Source organism: Callorhinus ursinus, unplaced genomic scaffold, assembly GCF_003265705.2.
Source record: "Callorhinus ursinus isolate GAN/ISIS: 27379988/994484 unplaced genomic scaffold, GSC_fseal_2.0 scaffold3, whole genome shotgun sequence".
Classification (NCBI taxonomy): domain Eukaryota; kingdom Metazoa; phylum Chordata; class Mammalia; order Carnivora; family Otariidae; genus Callorhinus; species Callorhinus ursinus.
Window position 1 is genome coordinate 20,582,515 of NW_027397065.1, and position 23,085 is coordinate 20,605,599.

Genomic DNA, 23,085 nt, shown 5'->3' on the forward strand with positions numbered 1-23,085 from the left:
AGCTGAAGGCAGACGCTTAACCGACTGAGCCACCCAGGTGCCCCGACAGTAAAGCCTTCTACATACTTCAGTAGGTCTTTGTGCAAAGTACTTAGACTGGCTCCCTCAGTTTCATTCCATTTTCCATCCATTTAAAGACAAGAGAGTTAAAATAAATTCCAGATTAATTTGTAGCTAGTATACATGTAAATTAAGATTGGCTGTTTGGCTGTACTTGTGTGAAAATTAGACAATGGAACCACACTGATAGTATCTTTCAGATACTACAGGAAGACATAAATGCTCTGAGAGGAGTGAGTGGTGGCCAGAAATGACCTGTATATCCTACTGCCCAACTACCAGCTTCTTGAGTGTGGCATCAGTAACCCTGACCTTCAGGTAGTGGCAGTGCTGGTGGTGAGGTCTGAAAGCCAAAGGCCTGATGGCACTGTACCAAGTTGTACTCCTCTATCCCTTCCAAAGATGGGTTAAGCATCCAAGTCCCTTGGTTCAATCATTTTCTGCTGGAAGTACCTTGGACAATTTTTGTTTTCTGAGCAGTCCTGACTGATAGAATGTACAGTAACATTTGCAAGCAAACGCACCTTTCAGAGATCTTAAGTGATCTTTGTATCTTTGTTTATTTCCTTGTATATTGTCCACAGTTGGATGGCTCTATGTTAAAGTAGGTAAGATGACACAGAGATTATTGGATGTTCCCCAAGGGCTAACACCAGGGAGTAAACCAAATATGAACATATTTTATGATTAAAAGGACTTCTGTCGATTTAAGAGTAATCTTCAAATGCATAAATAAAAGTGATTAATCAAAATCCTTTCATAATTTCCCAAACTGCTTCTAATTTGTTAAACTCTTCACATACTTTAGTATTCAGAATTTTAAATATGACTCACAATTATTATGCACTTTTTTGACCTCTAAATAGAATACTTAAATGACATTGAATGTCATCAGAAAATAATCTCCTGTTTCCTAAATGCTGAGTCAAAGGTAGGGAAGTTATGAAAAATAAATGAGGTAAAGCCGAGATGTTTACTCTCAAAGCAGGAGGCACTAATCTTGTAACAATGCTCTGTTCCACTAGCATTGTTATTGCTGCCACATGGAGTGATTGATGGGGATTTAATCATTGTATCTGATAGCTCTGGGTATTAGAAAATGATATATGCTACACTACAGTTTTTAGAACATTCCAAAGTTTTCTAAAAGTAAGAAATCAGGGGTGCCTGGGTGGCTCAGTCATTAAGCATCTGCCTCAGGCTCAGGTCATGATCCCAGGGTCCTGGGATGGAGCCCCGCATTGGGCTCCCTGCTCAGCGGAGAGTCTGCTTCTCCCTCTCCCACTCCCCCTGCTTGTGTTCCTTCTCCCGCTGTGTCTCTGTCAAATAAATAAAATCTTGAAAAAAAGAAAAGAAAAATCAGGTATGGAGCTGCAATTTTTTTTTAACTTTCCTACATCTAAAATAATGTTGGGGGTCCTCTGATATTAATTACATGGAATTGAGGATTATGTACCTCTATTATAGAGGACAAAAAAAAAAAAGCAAAGGAGTCCATAATGTTAGATTGTTCCTATTAACATACAAAATTAACACACTCCTTACTATGTGCTTTAAATGATGAGCATTTTTTTTTTAAGATTTTATTTATTTGAGAGAGAGAGCACATGAGGGGGAAGGGTCAGAGGGAGAAGCAGACTCCCTGCAGAGCAGGGAGCCCGATGCGGGACTCAATCCAGGGACTCGATCCAGGGACTCGATCCAGGGACTCCAGAATCATGACTTGATCCTAAGGCAGTTGCTTAACCAACTGAGCCACCCAGGCACCCTAAATGATGAGCATTTAAAATCAACAAGATTGCATTCATCTGACATGACATGGTTTAATACAAACTCTTGTAAACATAGGCAACATTTAAATGATGTTAAATGACTGGCTGTATTTCTTTTTACTTTAAGAACCATTTTTTATTACAGACATTTCTTTAAAGCACTAGGTTGTTAAATTATATTTGGTCTACTTGATACCAAGCAAGTGATAACATATCTAAATGTAATAGGAGAGAGAGATTGACCTCAACTCTCCTGAAATAAGAGGTGGGAGTTTTTTTTCAAAGCAGTAGTGAGCTAGTGGGAAGTACTAGAGGACACAGTGAGAAGGCTCCTCAATGTGACTAGGAGATCTGCATTTGCTCGAATTAGGGCCTTACCTACCCACAAAGACCAGGATATAGAGGCTCTCTTTCTTGATGACTGTATTTCAAAGGGATGGATCCCAGGTCTGACATTCCAGTGTATAAAACTGACAAGAGACTGGGAGATTTACATCTCAAAGGGACAGAGAATCTACAATTTCAAGTTCTCTAAAGTAAAAGGTCAGGGTCCAAGAGTCAGGAAGAAACCTAAAATTTAGTCCTATTAGGGGAATGCTCATACCACAACATCTTGTTCACTAATCATATGAAAATATAGCAGTAATTGACTGGAAAACTCTTACTTGATTAGAAAGCTATAGAAAATGCTTATTAAAGAAAATAGGACTTTTAGAATTTTATTTTGACCATTTATTTTACTAAAAAGCAAAAAGACAATATAGATTGTTCCAAACTTATCACCAGTTCACTAATGTTTCCCTTTTAGAGTAACAATGTGACATTTAAGTCACTTTCTTATTTATCATAATTTAATTTATTATTAAAGTATTACGGAGGTATGCTGACATGACAATTAAGAATTTAAAGGAACATAGTTAATAACTTTAAATTCTTCCTCACATTATGAAAACCATAAATTTATCTAAATTCATCAAGTGATTTAACATTTTGATATTTTAATATAGAAAATTTATATTCTATATGTTTATCCTTGATAGGCTTATTTTATTTGTTGTAAAATTGGGTTTTCATTTTAATAAATTATACTCTTTTCTAGTATTCTGGTTATTTCTTGGTGATAAGAGTCTTTGCCTTATCAGTACATCTTAAACTATATGCCCCCTTAATTGTCATCTCTCCTAGCCTTGTGGTCTTAATCTTATGAGATTTTGACATTTAAAATTATAACTATAATCTGCATCACTTTTGTTTCTTTTGTGTATTTTCTCTAGTTCCTTTTCCTCTTCCTTAAATGTTTCAGGAAAAAATTTCAGACTAACCAAATGCTTGAACAAGGATCAGACTATTTTTAAACAAAATTGTATTTCCTATTAATGCCCTCTATTATATTTAATCTTTCAGGTCTACACTTTGAGGCATTGTTAAAAAATGGATTTGTAGTGTAAGCTTTCCCAGGTCCACAATTAAATAATGACATCACTGTTCTATTAATTTAACTTTGACAAAATGTATGATATATGCCTGATACTTCAACTAATGTACTTTTTTTTTAAAGATTTTATTTATTTGACAGAGAGAGACACAGCGAGAGAGGGAACGCAAGCAGGGGGAGTGGGGGAAGGAGAAGCAGGCTTCCCGCTGAGCAGGGAGCCCGATGTGGGGCTCCAACCCAGGACCCTGGGATCATGAGCTGAGCCGAAGGCAGACGCTTAACGACTGAGCCACCCAGGCGCCCCTAACGTACTTTTTATTTCTAAAATTTTTGAGAAAATATTAATACTGTTGACAACACTACATGAACACGTTTTTTGAATACCCACTAATAGGTGCCATGATAAGCAATTTACATGCATTACCTCATTCAATTCTCTGAACTCAACTATTACATTGTTAGCTAATAGTGTCGTGATACTATTTCCATTTATTATTAGAGTCTATGGTAGTGGTTCTCATAGTTTGGAATGAAAAAAAAAATCACATCGAAGACTTGCTAAAACAAAAACTTTCTAAATCCAACAAAAGAGATTTAACTCATATCTCTGGAACTTAAATATATGAATTTTTTACTTGACCCCGGTGATTCTAAAGCAGATGGATGTCTAACCAGCTCTTAAAGAAAACAGTTCTAAAGGAAATAATTTTAAGATAAATTAGTTCATCTGTTCTCTATAGGATTTAAATCAAGTATAAATAATATTATTGGTATAATGCCATAATCTTATATAATTTCTCAATATTCTCTGTATTTATACTCATTAATATTACAAATACTTTAATAAAATATTTTAATTTCTTTCAAATAAAGCATACTTGAAAGAATGTAAATGTGACTTTTATTCCCTACTAGTCTGTACCAAGACTATTTGGTACTCAATATTACAATTTTAAATTTCACCTTTTATCAATCAAAATCAAGATACTCACTTTTTAAATATGAATTCACTATGTAATTTCTTTACATATATCCTGGAAAAACTAAATCAGATTGATTTTACATTCTTTGAGATTCTCATGTGTTTATCTTAGATGATTTACCTGGCATAGTGGTGTATGCGTATATGTCTGTGTGTGTGTGTGTGTATATGAATAAAGTCTTTATTTGAGCAACATAAATTAAAGTTGTTCACTTGCTCAGTTCAATTGTCTCCATATCTCTCCCAAGTAGATTTAATTTACATGCACTGAATATCTTTTAAAATTCATTATTTGGTTCAAATTTTTCTTACTTTCTCAATTAGAAGGGAATAGTTACATAAGAGGTCTGCAAACTATTCTTTTCCATATTGGGGATTTCCCTCTGGGAAGGAAAGATGACATAATATATTTACAAATCTGTACAAGATGGTAGGTCTATTGGCAAACACATTAATGGTATTTGCTAGTAGGAGAGATTTTCTATGAAATCCTTTTAATGGGATGTACCTAGTCTAAGATTGCTTATGGTCACCTGGAATGTATAGATTTATGGAACATGGCTCTCTAGAAAATGTCATAAAAGCTATGCAATTATATGTTTATAAAATGCAGATGTTGCATGATCAAAATATCTCTTTCCTCTTCAGTAATTTATATGCAGGCATTAGTTAGAAAACACACACATAAATCTTGGCCAGTGTAAATTTAGATGTAGCAAAGAAGGACCTGCATAGAGCTATGATTGGTGGTCTTGCTTTCTCCCTGCTTCACTAATGACTTGTAATTACTTGTATTCTTGATATGTAAGATCACTGATTTGTGTGTGTCTGATTTGAAAATTGAATTATTTATTTTCTCACTCATCATACATGATTTCTACACCAAATGGACATACCTCCCAATAATGTGTATTGATACACATTAATCAGAATGATAGTTTATTATACTAGGGTAGAGAAATTTATCAGATTAAATATATTTATTCATATTTATCAATATTTATATTTATATCTATATATTTTGTCTCTACAAATGTTTCTATGTATATATATGTATGTGTATGTATAAAGATATCTTCTTATATGTGTATATATAATAGTATATATGCATAATATATATTTATATTTTACATCATGAGTATGTGTTTCACTAGTGAAAATATAAGTAGATTGAGAATGTGCATTCAGATATAATTAAGGAAAATTTTTGAAGATTTTACATATTTACAACCTAAAAATCAAGTGTGGCAAGGACATTTTTGAAGTCTAACTAATACTAAGTCCCCACCCTTCTCTTGCTAATGGAATGTAAATGAACTAAAACCACATGCAAGGAGGTAATTGGGGCAAAGTGCTTCACCTTGAAAAGGGATTGGGGTGAAGATATTTCATTGGAGATTAAAGAGTAAAATGACATTGGGATAGGCATTAAAATTAAAGATGTGTGCTTACCTTGCATAATTGACAGTATCATGTGTGCTTAATGCCCAACATCCTGAGGTTCTCCAACCAGCAGTCACAAAACAGGTATTCGTGAATCCTCATGTTGTTTCTCAACTATCCTACTTGTTGCCTTTACTCTATAAAAGGAATCCCAAACATGGTAAATTCAGAGTCTACTGTTTTGATACCCACTCTATTGATGTATTCTTTTTAATTAACATAAGCTGTTAATAATTTTAATGATTGCTTCCTTAATTCCTATCCTCTCTCTTTGCTGAAGAGGGTTAAGATTAAGAAACATAAAGGCACAAATTCATTTATAAACTTTTTTTTACTTTAGCCAATGGAGTTAATCTGTTATAGCAATTTGACATTGGTCCAACAACCTAGAATGGGATCAGTGGGCTAGATATAGACCAGTTAGCCTCTACCACTTGTGACTTTGATAGCACACTATGTGCTCAGACCATTTTACAACATGTGCTGCTTTAAGGTTAGTTCACCAAATGTGAAAAAAAGAAAAAGAAAAAAAAGAATTATCACAATTATTTCACATAAAGATAATTTAAATGTAACTAAGTTTAATAACTGATGAAAGATTGAAGATGGACTGTGAAATGTAACAACACTGAGTACTTCTTGAATAAAATTTAAGAGAACATTCTGTTCTTTGTTAAATTATGTTAAAAAATCTCCTTTTGGGGCATCTGGTTGGCTCCATCAGTTAAGTGACTGACTCAATTTTGGCTCAGGTCATGATCTCAGGATTGTGAGGTGGAGCCCTGTGTCAGACATGCTTGAGATTCTGTCTCTCTTCCACTCCTTCTGCCCCTCCCCATCCCTGCTCATGCATGCTCTCTCTCTCAAAAAGAAAGAAAAAGAAAAAAAGGGAAAACAAATCTTTCAGTTCCCAACAGACTGTAAATGAAAAAAATACAATATAAGAAAACTGGTCATTCAACACATATGAAGAAGCTCTGAGCTACAGCACAGTTTGTGGCCACCTGAATCAAGGCAGCAAAAGTTCTCTCGTATCCACTGCACAAGAAAGAACTGGGACTCTTTTTTTATCTAGAAAAACAAGCGCTAGTCCTAAAAACAAAATGGTTGAAAAAATTATCAGAGTTGACTCATCTCCAATAAATGGATGATGCATATTAACAACTTCATTGCTTATTTTCATGAATAAATAACATCACATATCTGAATCATTATTTTATTAAGAAAATAAATAACACTGGTCGTCAGCAGTACAATTGATGGCTACATGATCTAATTGGAAACAGATACCACTGCCTTCAATGACTGAAATTTTTTATAGGAAAAATTTTAGATGTTGGATTTTAGTGGATCTCTTTATCAATAAAAAATTATTTTTAATATTTGACCAAACTTTTCTAGCGGAAAATTGTGCTGATATATAAAATAAGTGGAGGAAATTATTATCAAGTTTAATACTTTGAATATAAAAATCCTAACTTTACCAATAGCTGTAGAGATGGTAGATAGACATATTTTTGACTCATCTCTTTTAGTACATTTGTTAATGAACTATCATGGTTATTGAGAACTATGATCTGTACCAATTTTTTTCAACTTGCACAAATTTCTAATTTTTGTACCTCCAGGGACAAACCATATTTCTAATTTAGCTCCTTAAAGCATAGAGACAACATTTATAAATTGGTACACAATCTGAAGATAAACAATCCATCATATTGTATTAGATAACTCAAACTTTAATTACATAGATAAAACCACTTTCATTAAGAAACATGTTATATATTATACAACCAAATCCCTTCATTAAATTCTATTAACACAATTAATAAGCAATTCACCCAATGCATTGCTCTCTTTATCACTGGTTTACTTTGAATTATTAAACAAACCTCTGAGTAGAAGACCCCATATGAATTTCAAGTACCACTTATTTATTTAACCAATATACACTGCACAAAATACCTTTTTGTATGCATGCAAAAAAAGTCCAGCATTTGTTTATCTTTCAAGGACAATAGAACTGCCTAGATTTAAATTCAACTAATAAATTGTGCTAAGAAATAGAGAGAAGAAAATAAATTCGGTTGCCAACTAAATGATGACTATCTCCTTCTCCAGAAACCCTGGGCACTCTGGGAAAAAAGATACTGAAACTTTTTTTTTTTTAATGGTATAGCACTGCTATTTATTAAGTATCCCAGAATCAGGGTCTGTGCAATTTAAACAGTATCCTGTGCCCTCTGTAGTTTGGTGTATTTTGAAGTTATGAGAAAAAGAATTGGACTACAATAATTATGCTTTACAAATTTAGTTCAGATACAGCTTCCAAACTCAAGAGTTTCTAATATTTCTCATTCCCATTCTTTGATGTTTCCTCAGTTAAAATGTCAGTATTCCTTGTGCAGAACAAACCACATCAGTAGGAAATGCAGGACTGACAACAATAGGCTGTTCCGAGTAGTCCAGGATAGCTGGAGTTTTTCCATACATAGCTTGTTTTATCAACCAGGGACACAGATTTTTAGACAAAAAGTTGATGGCTTTCCAACCAAAAAAATATTCTGAGATAACTAAAAGAGGAAGACAAACTGATACTTGCTATATTGCCTTTTTTCTTCATTTAGAGAGAAAAGCAATTTTTGTCAACTTTGGCATATCTTTTTTGACAAACTTTGCCCCATCCTTAACTTTTCCCAAGATGAAATAGACTTTAACAGGATATTGTATTTTAATATCACAGTTTTAAAGTTTTAATGACATCTGTTTCCAGTTGCATAACACACCATTATAGGACCAAGGCAAAAAATTAGAAAATGTAGTTTTACTTTAATAACTCAATTGCTATCAATTCTACATTTAAAATTAAACTGAAGCTTGACTTCATATTAAACTCAAATTTGAACCTCATGCAAAGCTTAAATCAATCTCATACTCATATACACTCATCTGTTCCATATAAATATGTAAAGAATAATATGTGTGTGATCATGTAATATGGGTATTTCAGATTCAAAACAACAAAATACATTTTAAAAAGTTTGATATTGAGTTTAATATGGAAAATCCCTATAAATGTAAGTGAAATAATCCTCCAAATGTATTAAATTTTAGAATATTAACAAATGCTAGGTTTTGTAACTGTAAGGGAAGGAAATACAAACACAGGTCATTAAAACTTGGCCTTGAGCACCCCATAACTTTCCAATGAGACCAAAGTTTTGCCAATTGTCCTCCCCAACTGGAAAAGCCTAAATTCAATAATGCCTTTTTAGGAAGTTTAGATATCCAGGCTCAAAGAGCATAGTGAAGGAATAAAATTAGGGTGGAACTGATTTTGATCTCTTAATTTCTACAGTACCTGCCCTATTTAAGAAAGAACATCTCCTGAAATTCTGGAAGGATTTTTAAATGACCAAGTTCATAAAAAGACCAACAAAATGGAAAGTCCCTTGAAATATACTTTATCAATCTATCTTTACTTATTTATCTACATCTCTAACCAACAATAGAAACTGTGACTGTCATAGGTTTTATTAATTTGATATTTAAAAATCATTTTGTAACTTGAAAGACTGAATAAGTGAAAGAATATCAACAAACGTTGCACTTTAAAAAAATAAAAGATGAATTAAGGCCATTTTTATTGCTAAAACTTCAGTTGATTCTACTATCTATCCAAGTTATGAATTACATGTATTACATTATATCATATCATTTCATATTATGTGTATGTGTGTACAAATTATACACACATTTTCGTGTAAATAAACAGTCAATATTTCTTATCAGGAAATAAGGATCTTATATAAACTTAATTTTATTTAAATAAAATAAATATCAATTACTGTGCTTCCCTCTTTGCCTTACATATCAAAAAATCCAAAATTAAATACAGTATTTAAGGTAGAAACTTAGTTCCCAGGTCCTTGCACTTACAGTGACATACCCAAACATATGAAAATAAATTTTTAAAGCATATTATTATACAATGCATTTAGTCTTTAAGGTAGTAATTAAATTTAAAACAAAAGTTGTACATACACAACCAATTTTTCAAGATTTTTCTTATTGTTGTTCTCATTTCTGGAATGTTTTCTATGGGTCTCAAGACTGAGATGCTTTTTATGTATTGAAATTACCTGGGATTCAAGGTGAATCTCAGTGTTAATATAAGTCTTATTTTATCTTTCAGCCTTAAATCTTTATACATTATACTATTGCAGTCCACTCTCAGTATATCTCAGGCATAAAGTTACTCCCGGTCTTTCAACCATATCAGTCTGCCATAATTTTTTCAGAGACACCTCCATTTTATTCCAAAGTTTCCTTTTATAACCCAACTCTTGTTAGTTCTTACATAAAAATTTTTGTAACAATCTATTTTGCACAAGAATCTACACTAGTAGTTATAGCACTTTACATCTTATAGCTATTTTTTCTTTAACAATGAAAACTCAGAGAAGTCAAGTGATTTGTAAAGTGTCAGGTCTAGAAATAAAAATTTTCATTTGTTCAACATGCCAGAGTTCTGGGTTTCTTTTCTGATATATGAGTGACATTAGGGAAAAAATAGTTACAACCAGTTGAAGTTATAGTCCAAAAGTTTTCCTCTCACAAGTACTTCACAAAGTTGTATAAAAAGGATTGTGAGTAAACACAAACTAAGGACCATGACACAATACTTTTGGGGGCTTTTTAAAACATTCTAAATTAATATCAATGTGTAAATATTTCTGTACATTTAACCAAAGAGGAACACCAAGTTCTGCTTCAATAATTTTAATAACTGTGACTTTCATAACAGAATTAGATTCTCAACAATACACCGAGGACCTTTGCTTCTAGCCAAAATACAGTGAATGACACAGGATTCACACTTTCATCAAAAACAACCAAAAATTGAAGACAAAAAGGGAAAATGAATGATCATGGAGAGGAGAAAAGGAAATAAGGTGAATACTATGATCTCTCCAACTTAATACCCTGAGAGTATTTCCAGGCACAGGAACAGGATACTCACATGAGGCTGGAAAGAATCACTGAGATAAGAGATGAAGTTGAGATTCTGGGGAAAGGCAAATAAAGTTTGTAGAATAAATACAGGAGAATAAAGTGCTGTGCAAATAAAGAACTCTAGATAACTGGGAAGGGCTTACCTCAACTATCCAGCAGAGTACAGATTGTTGTATACATAAGAGAAAGTAGTAAAGGACAGGTAAATAAATGTCTGAGAGGGACAGACAGATGTAAAGTGTCCAGTGCTTAAACTGGGCTGAGAATGTGGCATGTTCCTATTGAAAAACTAGGAAATTACAATGAGATACCAACTTACACTTGTCAGAATGGCTAAAATCAACAACACAAGAAACAACAGGTGTTGGTGAGGATGTGGAGAAAAGTGAACTTTCTTATCCTGTTGGTGGGAATGCAAACTGGTGCAATCACTGTGGTTAAAAAGTATGGAAGTTCCTCAAAAAGTCAAAAATAGAACTATCATATGATCCAGTCATCACACTACTGGTTATTTACCTGAAGAATACAAGAACAGTAATTCAAAATACATGCATTCCTATTTTTATTGCATTATTTATAATAGCCAAGATATGGAAGCAGCCCAAGTATCCATCAATAGATGAATGGATAAAGAAGAAGTGGTATACATATACAATGGAATATTATTCAGCCATAAAAAAGAATGAAATCTTGCCATTTTCAACAACATGGATGGAGCCATAGAGTCTAATGCTAAGCAAAATAAATGAGTCAGATAAAGACAAATTCTATACAATTTCACTCATATGTGGATTAAAAAAAAAAAAAACGCAAAGGAGACAGAGAATGAGAAAGAAACCAAGAAAGAGACTCTTAACTCCAGAGAACAAATTGATTGTTACCAGAGGGGAGGTGACAGGGGGTGGGGGGTGGTGGCTGAAATAAGTGATGGGGATTAAAGAACACAGTTATCTTGATGAGCACTGAGAAACGTATAGAATTGTTGAATCACTATATTATACAGCCAAAACTAATATAGCACTGTATATTAACTATACTGGAATAAAATAAAAAAAACTTACTAAAATAGAAGAAAGATTTAGAAATCTCATAATTCATGGGGCAGTGGATGAAGTACATAAAAAAGGCTTGTCTCAAGAACAGAGAATAATTAGCAGTGGGTTGAGCACAGCTCTGGTCCTTCCCCCAAATATTAAAAGCAAGAATCAAAACAATAAACTGTTTTTAGATAATTTAAATTCATCTCAGAACAAAAGTCATAAAGATCTACAGGGGGGAAAAAATCCAGGAAAGACTAGGGTAAAATTCACCAAGTAGAACAAATAGAATCTAATAAAGATTGCCAGTGAAACAAAGATTAAAATCAACCAACTGAAACTGACCCAGAACTATACCAGATGTTAAAATTAGCAGACAATGACATTAAAAGTACTGAATTTGTATTCCATATAGTAAAAAAAAATTACATAGAGACATGAAAAAAAATGTTTTAAAAGCTTCAAAGTCCAGAGATTAAAACTACACTATCTTTGATGAAAAATACACCAGATAATATTAATGGAAGATTAGACATTCTAAATAAAAAATAGTGAACTTGAAGATATTGGGATTAGGAATTTAGAAAATGAATAAAGAAAAGAGGAAAAAAATTAAAAATTGTTAATGTGCTGTAGGAAAACACCGAGTGGCCTAAAGACCTAATATGTATGTAATAGGAGACCTCAAAGGAGAGAAAAAGGACAGAAAAAAAAAAACTGAACAAAATATGGCCAAAACTATGTCCAATTTGATGAAAACTATAAACTTACAGATCCAAGAAGTTCAGCAAACTTAAAGTAAAAGCAACATGAAGAAAACTACATCAATGCCCACTGTAAACGAATCATCCGAAGCATATGACAAACATAACATTATAAAATTATCCAAAGTATGTTCAAAAGAGCAAAAATAAAGATGCCAGCAGAATCTTTCTTGGAAACTATCCAAGGAAAAATATTGCAGTGCAACATTTTTCAAGACATGAGAAACAGAAAAAAGAAAACTATGTTATGAACTCTATGCCCAATGAAATCTTCCAAAAATGAAGATAAAATAAAAATATTTTCAGATTACAAAAGCTGAAAACTTCATTACTATCAAACCCACCCTTTAAGGAGTGGTAAAGTCTTTCAGGCAGAAAGAAATGACGACAAATAGGGATCAACACAAAAGAACAAAGAGGACCAGAAAGAGTACATAAGTAAATAAATGATTTCTTGTTATTTAAATATATTTTTTAAATAACTGCCTTCATAAAGGCAATAATTTATTTTATAGCTTACAACATCTGAATAAGTAAAATGTATGAAAATATAATGGTTAGAAGGGAGAAATGGGGATTATAATACTGTAAGATGCTTATACTTTAGGTAAAATGGGATAATACAACTTGAAAATAGGTTGTGGTAAGTTAAAATATACATTGCATATGCTAACATAGCCACTAACACAACAAAACAAATAATAGCTAATAAGCCAACAAAGGAGACAAAACTGATCATAAAATTACAAAAGATGGAAGGAAAAAAAACAACAGGTAGCATAAATATTTTTTAAAAAGCAAGATGATAAACTTTGACTTATGAATGGCCCCTTTAATTAGAAGGACTAACTACATCAATTAAAAATCAAATACTGCCAGCATAGATTAAAACCAAGACCTAGTTATATACTTCTATTAAGAAATATGGTTCAATATAAAAAAACAAATAGGTTAAAAGTAAAATGTTGGGAAAAGATATATGATGCTAACAACAGTCAATAGGAAGCTGAAGCGGATATTTTAAAGTGAGATAAAGTTGATTTCAGAGCAAAAATTATTTCCAGGGTTAAGAAATGTATTTTCATAATGATAAAAAGGCCAATTCTTTAAGAGGTTTTATAAACCTTAAAACTGATGCACTTGGATAACAGATTCAAATTAGGTGAAGCAAAAATTGATAGAACTAGAAGAAAAATAGACAAAAAATACAATTTTTGATGATGTCAATACCCCTCTATCAACAATTGCTAGAGCTGTAGAAAGAAAATCAGCAAGAACCAAAGAGTTGAGAGAAGGAGGCTGTGAAGATGAAGGAGTAGGAGGACCCCCAGCTAGTCTCATCACAGGTATACAACTAGAGAACACTCACATCAGTGTAAATAACCCAGAAAATGATCCAAAGCCTGACAGAGCAAACTCTAAAACTAAAGGTAGAGAAGAGACCACAATGAAGAAGGTGGGAAGGGTGGAGATGTGGCTTATGAGTGAAACAGACCCTAGCTGTCTGCTGTGGGGAGGAAGCTAATGTCATGGAAAAGGATAAAAACAGACTTTCCAAGAAGACAAAAACCTGTAACATTTGACTTTGAAAGTGAGAAGGTCAAATTTTGTGAGTACTTACAAGCAATGGAACCTAAGCCCTGGAATTTTAAAAATTGTCAGGCTTGGCTGTAGGAGAGTCAGAAGGGCACAGTTAACTGAGGTCCCACCCTTAAAGAGGTAGCGGAACAAAAAGCCCTTGCAGATACAGCCATGAACTGGCAGATTGAAGAATGCCAGAGGCAGACAGGAGTGAGAGTGATATATTATCTCAGAGATATTACCTGAGAGGCAGGGATCACAGGGCGACCCCTCCAGGAACACAGGAACTGGTATTCACCATTTCCCACCCCCCCTTTCCCCAGCATAAATATGGCTACCTGCAGAGATCAGCACAGTGCCCACATTTGCTACCTAAGTTGTTTACATCCGGCCCCACCCCCTGAGGTTCTGTAGATCTGCCCTTTACAGTCATGTTTGCTTCAGTCCTGATGCTGTACGACCTCTTCCCCCAGAACACCAGGACAAACCCCACCAACACCTTGTCTTCCAACCCACATGTTTTCTGGGATCTCGTTTCCAGTGGTGGTGGTGGCAGCAGCAGCAGGTCTCATTTCACAACAGACCAGCACACACCTTGTTAAAATACACCCGACCTCTGCTGAGAACCAAATTTTGGCCACAATAGACAAAGAGAGACTCCATAAACAACTGGACTAAAGGAAAAACAGGCCTGGATTCAACAGCAAATGCACACAACACACATAGGAAACTCTCCCTAAAGTGTCAACCCTGGGCAACAGGGGACACTACACTGTAGAGCACTATAGGACCTCTTCTTCATAAGGCCCTTGCAAACAAGAGCAAGACATAGTTGACTTTGCTAATACACAGAAACATACACAGAGAGACAAAATGAAGAGACAGAGAAATACATTCGAAATAAAAGAACAAGACCAAACCACAGCAAGAGACCAAAATGAAATAGGTATGAATAATATGCCTGATGAGAAATTAAAGTAATGACGATAAGGATACTCACTGGATTTGATATAAAAGCAGAAGACATCAGTGAGACCATTAACAAGGAGACAAAAAAGAACCAATCAGAAATGAAGAATACAAAAAATGAAATTAAAAATATACTTGGTAGAATAAATAGCAGGCTAGATTAAGCTGAGGAATGAGTTAATTCTGGAAGACAGAGTAATGGAAAGTGAGCAAGCTGAGCAAATGAGAGGAAAACAACTACTCAAAGAACAGTCTTAGGGAACTCAGTGACTCATTATACAGATCCCAGAAGAAGAGAGAGAAAAGGGGGCAGAAAATTTATTTGAAGAAAGAATAGCTGAAAACTTCCCGAATCTGGAGAAGGAAACAGATATGCATATCCAGGAGACATAGAGATCCTCCCAAAAAATAAACCCAAAGGGGTCCACATCAAGACATATAGTAATTAAAATGGCAAAAAGTAGTGATAAAGAAAAAATTTTAAAAAGTATCAAGAGAAAAGAAGTGTTACATACAGGAGCAACCCCTTAAGGCTTTAAGCAGATGTTTCAGCAAAATCTTTGCAGGCCAGAAGCGAGTGGCATGATAAATTCAAAGAGCTGAAAGGGAAAAATCTGCAGCCAAGAATACACTATCCAATAAGGTTATCAGTCAGAACACAAGGAGAGATAAAGAGTTTTTCAGACAAAAAAAAAACTAGAGTTAATGGCCTATGACCCACCCCTATAAGAAACATTAAAGGGAACTCTTTGAGTACAAAAGAAAGAACATAAGTGAGAGTACAAAAAGCTAAAAAAAAAAAAGTAAAAATAAATATTTCTGTAAAAATCAGCTAAGGAATTAATAAATTAAAAGGATGTAAAATATGACTCCATATCCCTAAGATAGAGGGGAGAGAAAAGTAAAGAATGGATTCAAACTTAAGTGGCCATCATCTTAATAGACTGCTATATGCAGAAGATGTTATATACAAACCTAATGGTAACCACAAATCAAAAACCAGTAATACATATGCAAAGAATAAAAAGAAAGAATTCAAGAATATCACTAACGAAAGCCAAAAAACCATGAAAGAGAGTGAGAGAAGGATCAGAGAAAAACTACAAAAACAATGAAAACCAAGTAAGAAAATGGCAATAAATACATACCTGTCAATAATTACTTTGAACTTTGAATGTAACTGGACTAAATGCTCCAATCAAAAGACATACGATGACAGAATAGATTAAAAAAAAAAAAAAGATCCATCCATATGTTGCCTACAAGAGACTCATTTCTTACCTAAAGACACATGTAGATTAAAAGTGAGGGGATAGAAAAACATTTATCATGCAAATTTTTGTCAAAAGAAAACCAGGGTAGTGATACTTATATCCTGCAAAATAGATTTTACAACAGACTGTAACAAGAGACAAAGAAGGGTACTATATTAAAATAAGGGGACAATCCAACAAGAGGATATAGCAACTGTAAATATTTATGTACCCAGCATCGGAGCACCTAAATACATAAAAAAAAAGTTAATAACAAACATACAAGAAATGCTGATAGTAATACAATATGAGTAGGGGACTTTAACACCTCACTTACTTCAATGGACAAATTACCCAAGCAGAAAATCAACAAAGAAATTGTGGCTTTGAGTGACACACAGGATCAGATGGATTTAAAAATGTATTCAGAACATTCCATCCTAAAACAGCAGAATACAAATTCTATTCAGGTGTACCTGGAACATTCTCCAGAACAGGTCATAAAACAAAGTCTCAAAAAATGCAAAAAGATCAATTTTTTACCCTGCATCTTTTCTGACCACATTATGAAACTAGAAATCAACCACAAGAAAAAATCTGGAAGAAGCACAAATACATGGAAGTTAAATAACATGCTACTAAACAATGAATGGGTCAACAAAGAAATCAAAGAAGAAATAAAAAATTATACGGAAACAAGTGAAAATGTAAACACAATGATTGAAAATCTTTGGGAGGCAGCAAAAGCAAATATAAGAGGGAAGTTTATAGCAATACAGGCCTACCTCAAGAAGCAAGAAAAATCTCAAACCTTTTACCTAAAACAAAGTAGAAAATGAACAACAAACAAAATACAAAATCAGAAGGAAGGAAATAATGATAAAAATTAGAGCAGATATAAATGATATAGAAACTAACAAAAAATGATAAAACAGATCAGTGAAATTGGGAGATGGTTCCTTGAGAAAAAAAAAATGATCAACCTCTAGCCAGACTCCTCAAAAAAAGGAGAGGATCCATATAAAATCACAAAGAGGAGAAATAACCAACACCACAGAAATACACACAATTTTAAGAGATTACTATGAAAAATTACATAACAACAAAGTAGACAACTTAGAAGAAATGGATAAATTCCTAGAAACATATAACCTACCAAAACTGAAGCAGGAAAAAAGAGAAATTTTGAACAGACTGATAACCAGCAACGAAACTGAATCAATAATCAACAAAGTCCCAAAACACAAAAGTCCAGGGCCGGATGGCTTCAAAGGAAAATTCTACAAAACACTTAAAAAAGAGTTAATACCTATTCAAACTATTCCAAAACAAAGAAACGGAAGGAAAAACTTCTAAATTCATTCTGTGAAGTCAGTATCACCAGATAAAGACACCACAAAAAAAGATAAATATAAGTCAATATCTCTGGTGAACATAGACTCAAAAATTCTCAACAGAATACTAGCAAACAGACTCCATCGATACATTAAAAATAAACAAACCTATACACCACGATCAAGTGGGATTTACTCCCAGAATGCAAGGGTGGTTCCATATTCACAAATCAATCAACATGATACACCACATCAATAAGAGAAAGAATAAAAACCATATGATCATTTCAATAGATGCAGAAAAAGCATTTAACAAAGTACAAAATCCATTCATGGTAAACTAAGTAGGTCTAGAGGGAATATACTTCAACATAATAAAGGCCTTGTATGAAAAACCCACAGCCAACATCATACTCAATGGTAAAACAAAACAAAATGAAACAAAACTGAGAGCTTTTCCCCTAAGGTCAAGAACAAGTCAAGCATGTCCACCCTCACCACTTTTATTCAACATAGTACTGGAAGTCCTAACCACAGCAACAAAATGGAATAAAAGGCATCCAAATTGGTAAGGAAGAAGTAAAACTCTCACTATTTGCAGATTACATGATATTATATATAGAAAACCCTAAAGACTCCACCAAAAAACTACTAGAACTGATAAATGAATTTGGTAAAGTCACAGGATACAAAATCAACATACAGAAATCTGTTGCATTTTTATAAAGCATTAATGAAGGAGCAGAAAGAGAAATTAAGAAATCCATCCCATTTACAACACCACCAAAAACAATAAGATACCTAGGAATAAACCTAACCAAAGAGGTGAAAGACCTGTACTCTGAAAACTATAAAACACTGATGAAAGAAACTGAAGATGACACAAAGAAATAGATATCCTATGCTCATGGGTTGGAAGAACAAATATTGTTAAAATGTTTGTATTACCCAAAGCAATCTACAGATTTAATGCAATCCTTATCAAAATACCAACAGCATTTTTTTTTTACAGAACAAGAATAAACAATACTAAAATTTGTATGGAAGCACAAAAAAACTGAATAGTCAAAACTATCTTGAAAAAGAAAAATAAAACTGGAGCCATCACAATTCCAGATTTCAAGTTATAAAACAAAGCTGTAGTGATTAAAACAGTATGATACTGGCATAAAAATAGAGACAGAGATCAATAGAACAGAATAGAAAACCCAGAAATAAACCCACAATTTATGGTCAATTAATCTTCAAAGAAGCAGGAATGAATATATAATGGGAAAAAGAATGTCTCTTCAATAAATGGTGTTGGGAGAGGTGCCTGGAGGGCTCAGTCAGTTAAGTCTCTGCCTTTGGCTCAGGTCATGATTTCAAGGTTTATCTGGCTATCTTCACTCAAAAGTCTCATATGCAAAATTTAATAAAAACATTTTTATTGATTGGTATTTGGTATATTACTACTAACTAATGTTGGAAAATTTGTTAATTTTTCCTTTTGTTTATTTTGCTGTCATACGTATTTGGGTATTACCTACTATGAATAGGTAACTTTTAGCAGTGTTTTTCAAAATCCGATTTCTCAGGCAACCAGGAGCAGAATCACCTAAGACTAAAAGTATCAATTTTCAGGTCCTCACCCACAGTAACTGAATCCAGAATCCCTAGTACTGGGATATGAGAACTTAAATTTTTAAAAGAATGTGTACTGACGTTTATTATCTCTTAGAATTGTGGGGTTTTTTTTACATATCTAGTATTCTTTCACATATTACACATATTACTTTTATCAGGACAATTTTTTTAAATTTTATTTTATTATGTTATGTTACTCACCATGCATTACATCATTAATTTTTGATGTAGAGATCCATGATTCATTGTTTTCATGTAACACCCAGTGCTCCATGCAGTACGTGCCCTCTTTAATACCCATCACCAGACTAACACATCCCCCCACCCCCCACCCCCCTCCCCTCTAGAACCCTCAGTTTGTTTCTCAGAGTCCATAGTCTGTCATGGTGAATCGTGTAAGACTGATGAATCACAAGGTTGCACCTCTGAAACATGTAATACAGTATATATATAAAAAAAAAAGTAAGAAGGGAAAAATGAAGGGGGGGAATCAGAGGGGGAAACAAACTATCAGGACAATTTTAGCCATAGACCCAGTCATGGGAAAATTCATATTATAATACATGGGTGAGGTTAGGGAACTTCTATTTGTTGAAAGCATACTGTGTTCCAGGAACTTACCTGGTAGTTTAAAAAGCTTATCTAATTTAATTTTCCCAACAATCCTAGCCTTAATGTTATAATCTCCATTCAGCAGACAAAATAACCCAGTTTAGAAGTTAAGAAAACTTGACAAAGCCAAGGAGCTTGTCATTTGAGCAAACAACTCAAATCTAGGGCTTTCAGATTCCAAAGTCCATGCTCTTTCCATACTAGTATCTTTTGCTTATGAAAATGCTAATTACCTTTGAAATTGCTGTTGTGAAACTGGAATAAAACATAGACACTTTTCTGTATCTTGAAATGTTGATTAAATGGGTCATTTCCAGTATTTCCTGGAAAATGGGACTAGGAGACATTTTGGTTTTTAGCCAGAATTTATTTCAAGGAAATTAAAAAGTACAAGCTTCCAGTTGTAAAATGAGTAAGTCACTGGGATGAAAAGTACAGCATAGTAATATAGTCAATAATATGGTGACAGCTGGTAACTACACTTATTATGGTGCACATTGCATAACGTATAGACTGTCAAATCACTATGCTGTACACCTGAAAATAATATAACATTTCATGTCAACTATAGTTCAATAAAAAATATTATTAAACTAAAAAAAAATTACTTTTGCTTTACTCTATAAAAGTAATAAAGGGCACGTTTCTCCAAAGAATAAATCACCAGTCGACTAAGACCTATCCAATTGGCATGATCCGATTTTAAAAATTTGTTAAACTCTCCCTTAAGAAGGAAAAAAGCAAATGCCACACACACACACACACACACACACACACACACACACACACTGACACACACAATGAGGAACTCAGTTAAAAATAAAACTTCCATGATATACATTTAAACCAATTCTCTACATCATCTAATTTACACAATATTTACAGTTTCTGTCCCTGGTAATGGTAGCACTCAACATTCTAGATACTGTAACTATTAAAAGAACACTATATTAATTTAAAATTCTTTGTTTCTAAGGTAGAAGATTAAGGTAGTACATTTTAGAAAGATTTTCAACTACAAGAATTAAGAAAAAATTAAAAATCATAAATACATAGTTTAAGAGCATTGAGGCTATATTATAGATTGGGAACTGAATAATTTGTAATTTCTTGGGCTAATAGTATAGCTAATATATAGTTATATATGGTTCATACAAATGATGAGATTTTTAAACAGTTGGACTAAGAAAGATTACCATGGTTCATGTAAGATGGAATTATTCTCATTGTTTTTGAAAAATGTCAAGAAAGTTTGATCTGGATATTATCCAAGGGCCACACAATAAGACCTGGTTTTTACTTTCCTTGCAGAATGTGAGCACCTTTAACAGGAATCATTCCTCTTAGTTGCTGTGTCAGCATTTGTCAAGTGTTAATTTGGGACTTGAACTTGTGAACTAAAGCACCAAAGAAAAATGTGCAACCATATACCTTAGTCCATATAGTTATTGCGTACTTAGAAAGAAAATATGAAGCTGTGGTTTACTTGTTTGTGTTAGTAATTTAAGGTAACTCATGTTTTCTGAATATTAATAACAAAGCTGGAAATGCTCCTTTTTTACAGTAGTCAGTTGATCCCTGGGGAATGAAAGAATTACAATACATCTTAATTTTTTTATGTCTAGTAAAAAAACATATACTTAATAAGCTGAAATATTAATAACCGGATTCCAAGTAAAATTTCAAGGCAAATTCTTATACATACTAATATATATCATGTTTAATATACATAAATATATGTATAATTTAATATATAATAAATGCATACATCAGTAATAAGTTTGCAATCTATGACCTTATAAAAAGAAAAGAAAACTAATTTTCTCACTGTAGGATTATTTAGTAATGACAGAATAACTGCAAATATAAAGTTAACTTTTTATAACAAGGAGATTCCCTACAGTAAAAAAGGTCTTGATATAATTTAAGATACAAACGCTTAATCATGACAGAGTTATATGGGAAAGTGTGTGCTTCATCTGTTGTTTCACAAAAGGCTGAAGGCAACAGTAAACACAGTTCTCTTTTGAATTATATAACCATTATCTGATAGGCTTTCTATAAAAGTTTTAATATATTTTTAAGGGATAGGTAATGACTTAATGTCATGATTATATATCATATTTTATCATGTTGCCTTCTGATATCTGTTGCAATTTAGTTAAATAATATTTATTTTAAAAAGAGTGCAGTATTCAGATCCTATTAAGTAGCAGCTCCTTGCAACTATTATAATAAATTCAGATTTCCTTGTTGAATGTAAGTGTAATACTATATATTAATCATATATAGCAATTCAAAATATCACAATATTATAATTGAAATTGTCTTTATGTCATTTTGATCTCAAACTTTTGATCATTGAGGAAATGTGGTTTTCCAAATTCCTAATGCAAAACTTTTGCCACAATTTGCTTTCTTTTTTTCAGCTGCTAAGAATAGAAAACTATCACATTTGAAAATTTGCTTTACCAAATGAAGCACCTTTTATGCCTACTCTTTATGAAGAATAATGCTTCCTTGGGTTATTTATCCAGAAACATATATTGATGACTTAATATATGTCATATGCCATTTAAAAAAAAAAAAGACCCAGCCCTGTTCTACTCCATTCAACTGCCCATATAGAGTAAGAGTAGTAGAGGAAGATCAGTGATTTAAAAAAAAAAGAAAAAGAAGGTGATGATAGGATGAGTCTTAGAGAGTCACTTGTTAAGATAATTCCCTGTAGTTAGATATTTGTCAGTGGAAGTGACAGGTAACAAATAAATTGTGAAAGGCAGACTAAAGTATAAAGGGACACTCTACCAATCTTCTACTCAGGACACATGTAACCGAATAAGGGATGGAACTGATGAAAGAAATGCAGAAACTTAAATGGAGCAATCAGATTATCCAGGGAATTTGGAAGTGAGGCACCAAAATTGTAGTCAGTTTATGGAGTTTTCTTTGGTCAACCATGGTAGATTGGGAACCAGGAGAGCCATATATGAATCATATGCCTGTTGATCAGAAAAACCCAGTCTTTGTAAATAAGAACAGAGATGTTAAATGGGGTGCCTGGGTGGTGCAGTCACTTGAACATCTGGCTCTTGGTTTCAGCTAGTGTCATGATCTCAGGGTCTTGGAATGGAGCCCCGCATTGGGCTTTATTCTCAGTGTGCAGTCTGCTTGGGATTCTCTCTCCCCTCTCCTTCTGCC